This window comes from Gobius niger (genome assembly GCF_951799975.1).
Source record: "Gobius niger genome assembly, chromosome: 16".
NCBI classification, from domain to species: domain Eukaryota; kingdom Metazoa; phylum Chordata; class Actinopteri; order Gobiiformes; family Gobiidae; genus Gobius; species Gobius niger.
Genome location: NC_136867.1, coordinates 20,868,291 through 20,879,827, shown reverse-complemented (window position 1 = coordinate 20,879,827; position 11,537 = coordinate 20,868,291). Strand labels below are relative to the sequence as shown.

General features: G+C 41.4%; 1 protein-coding gene across 1 annotated transcript in view; it reads right to left on the bottom strand.

The window, feature by feature from the left end:
- The window catches only part of bach2a (BTB and CNC homology 1, basic leucine zipper transcription factor 2a), a 61,083-nt gene that overhangs the window by 20,544 nt on the left and 29,002 nt on the right, over positions 1-11,537 (bottom strand). The window lies entirely within an intron of this gene.

Below are 11,537 nucleotides of genomic sequence, written 5' to 3'. Positions count from 1 at the left end.
TTATTCATTCCCTCCCTAAATACAGATCATCCAGGCAAGACTATTCCCCTTACCTATTCTGTACAAAGACTATAGACCGGGACCTTGTCTTATTGTCTATTGTATATTTTTGGTTGTCAGAGAAATGATCAGTCCGTATCAAAACAAACATGCCGGCTTACAAGAGCAAATGATGAAGAGAACAAAGACATTGCACCGATTTCTGTCATATCAATGGATGAATAACTTCAGAGATGATGAAGTTAAGGGTTTAGCGCTCATGGAAGACAGGCGGAAATTTTATACGTTCTTTGCCAGTGATTGGCCTGACACCGCACTTTTGGGAAAGGTGATCTGCTGAGAGCACGTCCCAGATGCCCCAGCTTTTCAAACAGAATGCAGCAGGACTGGCTCACTGGGCTAAACGCAGGTGCGGCTGACTCCTATAGCCACAACTGCCCAGGGGGGAGAGACTCACAGATGCAGGGTGAGGAGAGTGAGGGATTTTACATTGCAACACGATGTTATTACAAGAACATATGCCAGGACACTTTTTTTTAATCCCCTTTTTTAAAAATAATCATCTTTCCGAGCCACACGTGCTAAAAATAGAAAACGACTTGCTATTATGAGAGGCTGTACTGTAATAATCCAGTATGGGAAGCTGAATAATGAGTGTATAAAGTGTGGCTCTTTTCTTTGTTCTTGTGAGTGCACATAAAGCCGTGCACAGACAGCTGAGCCTGCAGTCTGTCTGTCTCATCAGCCCGGGGCTCGAGTGTGTGCACTTGTGCGTACGAATGGTGTGTGTGTGTGTGTGTGCGTGCGTTTCAGGGGACGCTTTCTGCTGAGTCATGGTTTCTGCGCGCGCCCGCCCCACTGCACAGCGCACTGGGGGCTACTGTTACCGCTCCTGCTGCTGAATCCGAGGCGATATAGCCCCTGCACTGGCTGTTCTCTCGAGCCCATGGGCTAATCATCTCCGCAGCCTCCCCGCGGACCGCTTCCACTTCTGCCGCCGCTTTTCATGACGCCTGCAAATTGTTTACCACTGGTGACTTTACTGTGTGTGAGCATCTCTCTGCACAGCGCACACGGGAGAGGCCATGAATATTCAGTGTTCCTCGGTGACTGGAGACATCCTCTGACTGCAGCTATTGACTCATCTGAGCTGCAGCATTATATATGCACAGCTACTACATATTCACGCTATGTGGACATCCAGCCACCCAATAATAAAACCATGAGTGTCCAATGTTTGTTTTATGTGTGTGGTTTGAGAAATATCATTATTATAACATTTGGAGTGGAAACTATGGAGGAAAAGGCCAAAGGGAAAGATAATTGAGTTCTCACAAGATAAGATGACTGCTTTGATCAATAGTAATTGGAATAATTATTGTGTTTGAAACTTGCATGAGATAAGAACATTTTATGCTATTACGCTTTTGATTTAAGCATTATTTAGCAACAGGCTATACGCTGTATTGATCTAGAAACGATCTAGAACTTAATTTGACTGCTCACATTCCCTTTTCTGCATATTTTAGGGGGCACAAGGTTAAAAAAATATTTTTGGAGCAGCAGTGTGTAATGTGCATGTCCTGGTACCTATTATGGCCTGAACTTTTTATTTTGCCTACAATTCGGCCAATTACATTTAAACAGGATAATTATTATGTTCATTATCGGTAATTTTTGTTTGTTTATTTGGTCTGGACCGTGCATGTTAATGAACATATATTTGAGTCATGCATGTAAACACACCATGCTGGATTGCAGCCTTAGGCTAATTTGCTTCCATTGTCTCCCCTTCGCGCTCTCAAACACACTCTCATTCATCCTGGCCTATTGTACATGTTTCTAGTGGTAGGGGAAACCAGAGTACCCAGAGGAAACCTACTCAGACATGTGGAGAACATGCAAACTCTGCACAGAAAGGCCCCGTCCAATCGAACTGTGACCTTCTGGTTGCCCACATTAGTAATAACTCTGTTTATCTTCCAATATACAGATTGAGATCATACATCTACAGTTGCATTGGCCAAAACAATATAGGAAAGTGAACTTAGGAGCAGTGGAACTTCCCCTTTGTCTCGGCTACTGCTGGCAGCTAAATCATGATGCATCTCCACATCCTTTTACGATGACACAAAGCTGATCTTTATTATTGACCGGCTCTCAGCCGTATACATCGTCTCAACATAGTTTACGGTGGCATCATTGACACCGTGCTGTGGGTCATCCCTTCGCCTTGACTATATATAAACCGCTCTTCGGTACGACCTGTTCGCTGCCGCTGCCGTTGCCATGGTTACCGGAGGGGCCAGCGGTTTGCGTGCACTACTCGGGGAGTAATTAGTCACTGATGTTTCAATTTACCTCCAAGGAGCAAAAAGGTGCCAACTGTTTTTTGTTTTTTTTTTCCTTCCACGCTCACACCTGCTAATTTGCACTTGAGAACGATGTGACATGCGTTTGAGACAGATTACTCGTGGTATTTGTGAGAAAACATGAAGGATATTTCACCAGCACAAGGTAGCTTAAATATTTAGAGATGTACCTTCATGGAAATACTGTAGAGTGGCTTACTCTTGCTGAAATATGATGTCAGCTAAAACATTATGACAACAGGAGAGGCGAGTAACAACATAGTAATTGGAAAGATTTGACAGGCAGCAAGCAAACAATGTGCACAATTTGTAAGGGTAGAAAGGGGAAAAATAGGTAGCGTTCACGATTTCGAATGTGATGATGTCATAATGTCAGATGGAGGGCGGGGCCAATGCAACTCTATGGGAGAAATGCAGTTTTTGGAAGAAATCTCCAAAACGAAAATTGACAAATGTTTTTCCTCTTCAGTATTTGATCGTGATTGGATTCACAAACCTGTGATATTATTTTTATGTTTGAAAGTCCTTTCTATTGGACAACATCATGGTCATGTTTTCGCATTTTGTCACCACTTTTTGACATTTTTTAGAGATAATAATTGGACATTAGTTCATATGTGCCGACAGAGGAGACGATGAACTTTGTGACAGTTTTTGTTTCATGTGGATTCCTCCAGTCATGACTGAGATTTGAGCCAAAAAACAAAGACATAAAAATATGCATTTTGTCAGTTACCACCGTTACCATAGTTACCGTCAGTTGACCTCCACCTCAATGTTAAACTATAGGCTCTTTAGAATGTTGTGATGTCACGTGAACGCTACCTATTGTCAAGCAAGACACAGTGCCAATGCGAGCCAATTTGGGGCCTTAAAAACAGGCCTGGGCTTTGCCGTTCCCCACACCAACGACTGCCATCTTTGTAAAACAACTATGGCAGTGGCCGATTAGTCAAATGCCTTGCTCACCTATAAACAAACTAAGTATAGAGTGTAGAATTAATAGACAGCTTCTCCTCACTCCTCCTGATTTGCAGATTCCTCCTACCCTGCTCTGACGGAGCATGTTCCTAAAAAGGGCAAAAGGGCGGGATCTTCACTGTAGACACGCGTAGTTAGGTCGTAGCCACGCCCGCACCATTAGCGCTCATGCTAACGGCCTGTCCATCAAAGTCCAGCCCTCATTAGTATACGAGATTCTACAATGTTCCCTACGAAAACCAGCCTGGTTTCTTTAATTGTAACTAACCCAGCGTTATCACAGGAGAAATATCTAGCTGTAGAAAAAAATAAAAACATAGAAACCAGGCTTTACAGTTGTTTAAAACATGTGAAAAGTGTAATGCTTTCTAATGGAAAACTAGCTTGTTTTGCCGCCCATTTATGGAGGTACTACAGCAATGGTGGCCCCTAGCGTCGGTCTGGCTAAAGGCAACTAGGCGTCAGAATCTCAAAAATTGCACCTCCAGCCATTCTATTCACCGTTTTATATTTTGAATATAAAGAGAAAGAAGTGTGTATGTCTGGCCAGGCTACCTCTAGGGATGTGGTTAGTGTCTTATCAAAAGTGAGACAAGGAAGTAACAGCTGTAAACGAAGGGAAAAGAAATTAATAATTTCACTTACTCTTTTAATTAATATTACCTATCGTGGCTTCCAATCACACCTTATAGCCGCAGAGAGGATAAGGCCGGGTTCCTATGCTTCAGTCTTGCTATGGTTACAAACACGCTGAAATCCAAAGTTGTGTTTTTGTGCATTTATAGCATACAAAAAGACAAAGCTGATGGATATGCCCACAATAAAGAAAACCAGAAGAAAAGATGGACACAACTGATGAATGGAATGGATGTGGTCAGCGCACTGTGCACATCCTCTTCCATCATAGTTACTATAACTATAATGAATAGAATAATAATAGAGATGATCTCACTTAACAAGCTTGACAACCTTCTCACTGTCTACGCTAACAGGGTCTCCAAGCGCTTTTACATCAAAGAGCCACTCACCCATCCACATTCTCATTCAAGGACTCAACGCATTATATGACACATTCTTATCAATGACTGGTAATGATAATCTTATCCCAAGACAAAGAGGGAAGGCAAGGCAAGGCTCTCCCCCCTCTGTGTAATGCTCCTTGTGCACTGCATAAAAACACTTACTGCTTTTGTAAATTGGACATTTTTGCTCTTCAATTTTCCGCTGTAAAACTATTCCCTTGACCAAATTAAACTGTACACCATGATTTTCAGATCTTTGTCCTAGTTTCATCCTCATTTAACTACATAACATTATTCTGGTTCTAATAGAAATTTAAGAATGAATATCAAACCTACTTATGCCTTCACTGACTAATCTACTTTTGCTGGTGAAATGACATGCAGTTTATATATACTTCTTTAAAGCAACCAAGTCCGTAAAACATGAGTCGTAATTACTTTTGAATTAATATACTCCCAAGTAGTACCGGCTCGTGGGATTAAACTATTTCATCAAAACACTGAAACAGCACAGAGAAATTGCATAAATACCACTCTCTTTCAACTCCCTCACTTTGAATTAGCCGAGTTCTTGACGCTAAAAGCGATGATGCCGCGTGGTGGTGTTTTTTTCTTTTTTTTCCTTTGCCTGTTTTCCTCCGGAGCGTTGGGTAAATTGTTTAGAGACAGTTGAGGGGGCTTTGGTAAACAAGACGTTATTGCCCGCGGTTTCATCATGGTTTCCAGCCTGTGAGGGGTTTGAAAATGAGAGGGAAGAGGAGCAGTGTGGTGTTGAATGTGGAGCTGGAAGGGCTGACTGGCAGCTCTATGATATCACTAATCCACAAACGCTTTAAAACAGTGGTTCTCGCGCTCCGCTTCATTTCTAGGCTTGGTTATGAAATGGACGCTGAAGGTGTACTGGCTTGGTGGTTAGTCATGGTTTAGTCATGGTTTTCCACCTGATTCATCCTAAGATTTGTCCATGTGTAGGGGAGACCGGGGCTATTTGTCAGGTGGGGTAATCTGTCAAATTGCTTTTTATATCCACACAAGAGGGCGCTGTACACTGGTACCGATATATAATATGTGTATGGGTGTTCTTCTCTTCAAATAATAAGTTTCTCATTTGGAAGGAAGACATGAGGACATGGGCACACTTGAATTGTTTTTATTGCTATTCCCCAAACTTTAATGTTGGGTTATTTCTGTTATGAGAGCTTTCCTTTTGTTAGTGCCTTAAACAAAAGACATTGATCTGAAAGACACAGATGTTAGCTTCGATTTGAGCCATTTTTGAGCTAACATGCTAAAGCTGTTTGTTAGCTAGCTTACCTTTAGTAGAGTGGACACTCTGGGTCACTCTTTGTCACAAAAACTGAGGGGTTATTTGCCACATTGGGTATAACTTGGTGGGACATTTTTTTCTTTTGTGTCTAATATGTTTTTCTGATCACTTTATTTTAACACTAGCTTTTATAGAGGCCGTGTTTGGGTCATTTTAATGAATTTGTACATTTTACACGTCATAGAGCATTTAAAAAAGTTAGTTCAAATGAGCGTCATGAACATATCTGGCATTGCCACTGTTTTAAAACGTATTTTGTCCTTTTATCTCAAAAAAGCAAAAAAAAGGTCAAACAAAGGTTTACCAAATTTCAAGTTAACATCAAAAACTCCATAACAAACAATAGTGACAAATAACCCCTTGTGACAACTTGCCTTGCATATATTGTCAGAGTTGATTTTGTTGTGTTTGACGGTTAATAACTATTTATTGTTATATGATAGAGAAAAGAGAGCGAGGTCTTCTTCAAGTCAAGGGTTCAAGCTTTCATTTAATGCAGGTCTGACTCTTGTGGGATTTTCTGTTGATGAGCAGCGAACTGTAGAAAAAGTGTGACAAATAGCCCCCGGTCTCCCCTACTCTTTTTTCCTATGGACCAGGTTTAGATGGTGGTACATGGAAAGCCATTTTTGTTTCTGCTTCATATTTTCCACCAGCTCCAGTACTTGTACCGAGAGCCGATTACAGCCCATCAAAGATTGCGGTTACACAGAAAGTTTAAAAAAAAAAGCCAAGTCACACACAAACTTCAGTCAGTGGAAGACATCTTGCTCATGACTAACCGTCCGTTCTGTTGTGTGTCCTCGTGGGTGCATCTGTTGTCGCGACACAAAGTCCTGTTTAGAGTCCAGTGGTGTGAGACGCCACATGGACAAACCATCCACACGGTTACACTCTCACTCTCTTCTCCTGCACGTCCCGTAAGTGTAACTGTGCACGCTTTCTTTTGCATATTCAGACACGGGCGCCTTAGCTTTGATCTTAAAACTTAAAGTAATGTCGCAAAGAGGGGTGTAATTTAAAGGCTCCGTACCCATTTTTTTCTGGATTGTTGTTGTTGTTGTTGAAAAATCCTTAAAAACACATCCCTGTGAAGAATTGGAATGTCAGAAATGCGAGACATAAGAGTTTAAACTTTACTTGCTCCATCTTTTATTCTTTGCAAATTTCGTCTATTTGTAATCTCAATCATCCAGGATAATAAACCCACTAAATCAGCTCAGATGGACATTTTCTAGACTAGGAAAATCATCAAATTCTTGACCTGTAAAAAGAAAAATTGGATGATTGGGAAAGTGTTGTTTAAGGGCATTACCCAAATCTAAAATCTTCTTGAAAAAAAAGCCTCAAAGAAGTGTCCAGAGAATGACAAAAAGGCGATGGAAAACGCGGCAAAAATGGGATGAAAAAAAAAAAAGTTTTGTTAGTCTTAGCTTTCAAATATGGCGTTACACGGACCTATAGCTCTACAATCAAAAGCTGGCAGGTGCCCCGCCCTGTCTAAAATCAGGACCATTTTCTATTCTGTACAGCTGGTCTATCAGAGAAGGTTTTAAGGAATGTAGGTAATGATTTGAACATAATTTAGAGAGGTTGATGGGCCGTGGTTTGTTCTTTGTATGTTGTCAATGTTTGGATCTGTCTGCTGTGGTCATTGTTGTCCTTGTGTATTTCCACTCACTGCAAATGAATTTCCCCACGGGGACAATACATTTCTACTACTACTACTACTACTAAAAGCTTTTAGATTTGGCTGAACCAGAGAAAATGTACTCAGCTGAGGTGGGGGTTAAAGGGTTGTTTAACATAAAAACAGAATGGGTTTGAAAGGAACTTTGTGTGTATTTGTTTAATTATGCTAAGTATTAACCCTATAATCACCATCGTTGGCTAAGAAATGAGGGAGGAAAACATTACATATTCTATGTAAAGAGTGCATTCATACTGTTCGGGGGGCCTCGTGGGGTCCTTAAATCGATAATGAGGGCCGCGATGTGCTGGACTTTGGGATAGGCTTAGTAACTAACTAATCATTAGAAACCTTTTATATCATTAGTACAGTCGATCAGGAAAAATTGCTCCCTCATCTCCTACACAACTGCCGTAGGGATATGATGTGCAAAGTCATCCTTTCTATATTATGAGTGCCGCAAATCTGATACACATGAGATTTTAGAGTCTAACTGTCAACTGCACCTGTTCACAGCACTTTACCACCCATAATCTGTGTGCAAACGCTTAGTAAATCAAGCCCTTAGTCTAGAAATGGTTTCTTTAGTCTACTCTTTACAGTTTTGTTTATATGCAAAAAACATGTACCAGGCCTTTAAATGAGGCAAGACCTTTGATTGGAGGCATTGTGACATGATCAGAGGATTACTGAATGCACAGGATTACTCAATCGTGTATGAATGACAATATACGACTACTCCAGGTGTCTATGTGGGCGCTTTATTTACTACGCGCCTTCAAATAAACCCACATTTGTTTTTGTAAGCGATTAAAAGTGGATGTGCTGGGTTTTTTTCTTCTAATTTTCAAACAAATGTTCCTAGGCAGAGATTTTCTTTGTGTACAGTATATAGAGCCCCACTGCACACCCGCGCACACACACACACACACACACACACACACACATGCACACACACACGCACACACACGCACACTGTAACAGCCATCTCCACTCCGGTATACCCCGAAGACACCATTAGATGAAAAAAAGACATAATCGGGCCAGGGGAGACAGCGGGAGGGGAGGGGGAGGCAGGGAAACTGGGGCATATGGCACCCCCAGTATGCAACAGCCCCCCACACTAACCCCCCGCCCCCCCTTATCCCCCTTATCCTGATCTACCACACATATACAGAGCAATGGGTGACTTATTAGTGACGGCTAATTACGGCTGCACTGTAAAAAGCAAACAATGCAGATGAATGAAATAAATCATGTATGTAAATGAATGGACAAATAAATAAATAAAAAGCCTAAGCAAACGAGAAACAGGCTTCAATTAACCAATAACAAATATATTACAACTACTATTACATTTGCACATGCACTTTTGGAAATAACTACTTTTGCAAGTAGTATTTTTCGCACAGTACTTTTTACTTCTACTTGAGTAATATTAAAATTAAGTATCTGAAGTATCTAAAAGTATCTAAAAGATAGCAACTTGCAACTTGTGCCGCTGTGAGTAAATCTTCAAGTGACAAATTCATTTTGAGGTGTAAAATTAGATGTACTTTGTTTCTTAATTCTTCACAAGGATTTATGTTTGCATGTTTTTTATGTTTTTTTCTTACATATTACATAATATATTGCATTAAAGGGACTATACAGAGTTCAAAAAAATGTTAAAAGCAAGTATTTACATCCCCCTACATGTTCTAGCCATGTCCTTATGTGTAGAATGAGCCCAGACCTGTTCACCACAACTGCCTCTAAAATCCTGCACTGTCACTCAAGCTTAGAAGCTGCAGTTACCACCTGGGGTGGCAGTAGTGAGCATAAAATGACCAACTTGCACTTAGTCTCTTTTTCATTTTCACATTATTTCATGTTTTGTTTCTCATAATTCACATCACTACTGAAGCATGAATCAAACTTTTACGCTCAGACAGTGACTCAGTATTAACAGTACAGTAGAAACTAATTCTATAACATAAAGTATACGGACCCTTTTTAAACAAAGCATCTGTGTCTGAAATGCTGGTCTCGGAGCAAGCATTTCTAATTGAGAAGTTAACCAAAAACAAACATTTTACCTCGGGAAAAAATGAATAATAACGAGGAAATCAGTGAAACCGGCGGCTATAGCTCTAAACGCATTGCGTGGAAGAGTGTGTAATAAAAAGTGAAGGATTTGGGCATTCAGTTCCCTGTTTTATTTGCGCTCGTATTGTTGTTGTTGTTTTGTATAGTGTACATTTGGAGCCACAGTAGTAGCAGCAGCTCTGGGGGGAGATCCCTGCTTGGTCCGAGTCTGCTCTGTGCTCTTATGATGAATAATTGAGCAGTGGATGCTTCTACTCTTCCCGCTGGGCCTCTTCTCCCCTCTCCTCTCCTTCTCTGCATGTGTGTGTGTGTGTGAATACGCTCCTCTATACACGCCCGCCCGGACACCTTTCTGTGGCTGTCTCTCGCGGATTTCGCCGGAGCCTTTAGATGTGGCGCACTTTGATTGATGCCTCTGTCGACTTGAATGTAGGCTAGAGCGGAGCGACGGGGAAACTGCAGAGCGCCTCGATGGAGAGGTGCATTGTGGGTAGTCCCTGGCAGCGGGGACTTGGACGGAGGGAGACCCCATGCTGCGTCGCCTCGCTGCTGCAGCTGATGGATGACTGAGAAGGATGCAATCACATGTTAGGAGAGGAGATGAGGGCGGATTGATTGAGGGAATAAAAAGAAAATGAGGTCAATGGAGAGATGGTTTAACTCAAAAGGATTCCTGGACTTAACTAAGTAGGCTCTTTCTATTCGTACAAATAACAGGTGATGTTTCCATGATATGCTCTTTTTCATGATTTAACAATGCACCACAACTGAACTTGGGTCTTTGGTAGCTCCACATGAGGCACAAAGCTTCACTATATAAATGTTAATTGTGGGGCTCATTCTGCCCGATAATTGCTTAAAGGAATAGGCCACCGTTTTTACATACTGAGATATGTTCTTACCTTAGCTTTGACGAGTTCTTTAGGACCTGTCTGGTCTTCAGTCACGTAAACACAGCGCAGGCGGCGTTTGCATTTAGCCTCTCCCCCTCTCCACTATAGCTCCAAAACTATATCCAAAACTATATCCAAGACTACATTGTAAGGCGTAATAATACCAGGAGTAATTTGGCATCCGCACAGTAAAGTGAAGATTACTGCGCGGATTTTGAACTACTCCTGGTATTATTACGCCTTACAATATAGTTCCCCCTTTTATCCGCTTAGAAAATCCACATTGTTTAATTTTGTGTAATTATACTTTGTAGTGGAACACTTCACGTAACCATATTTAAATAGGGAAAACGTGGAAGAGCTTGGTAGCTTCTATCTTGACCTGTTTTGGAGCTATAGAGGAGAGGGGGAGAGGCTAAATGCTAACGCCGTCTGCGCTGTGTTTACGTGACTGAAGGCACGGGTGAAGATCAGACAGGTCCTAAAGAACTCGTCAAAGCTAAGGTAAGAACATATCTCAGTATGTAAAAACGGTGGCCTATTCCTTTAATAGATAATCGTCTTGGGAACCAAAACTGTTGTAGAGCGGAGGAAAGAGGAAGTGAAGGAGCTGACCAGTGAGTGACACCACTCTGTGAAACAGGGACAAACCTGGGTGTTGGTGCGCCGTTTCAGAGGAGCACTGACTGAAGGCAGCCAGCCAGGTTTCCTCCAGGCACTCCGCTTTCTTCTACCTCCAAAAACATGCTGGTCAGGTTGGCCCACAGTGGCAAAATAAAGACAAATAAAGCACTTACATAGTTACTTAAAGGGACTATAAGGAGTTTAAAGATTTTAGAATTGTGTATTTTCCTCCCACTATATGTTCCAGCCATGTCCTAATGTGTAGAATGAGCCCAGACCTATTCACCACAACTGCCTCTAAAATCCTGCACTGTCACTCAAGACATTGTTAATTGGGGTCCAAATTGTCATCATGCACAAGCTTAATGTGGAGGCTGCAGTTACACATAAGACCTGAGGTGCCAGTAGTGAGTATATAATGACCAACTTGCATCCAGTCCCTATAAACATAAACAACTTTTGCATCATGTACAAAAACTGTTGCACTTTTTAATCAAATCCTCTCTGCTTTATTGCCATTGTACGAATGTGTATGTAATT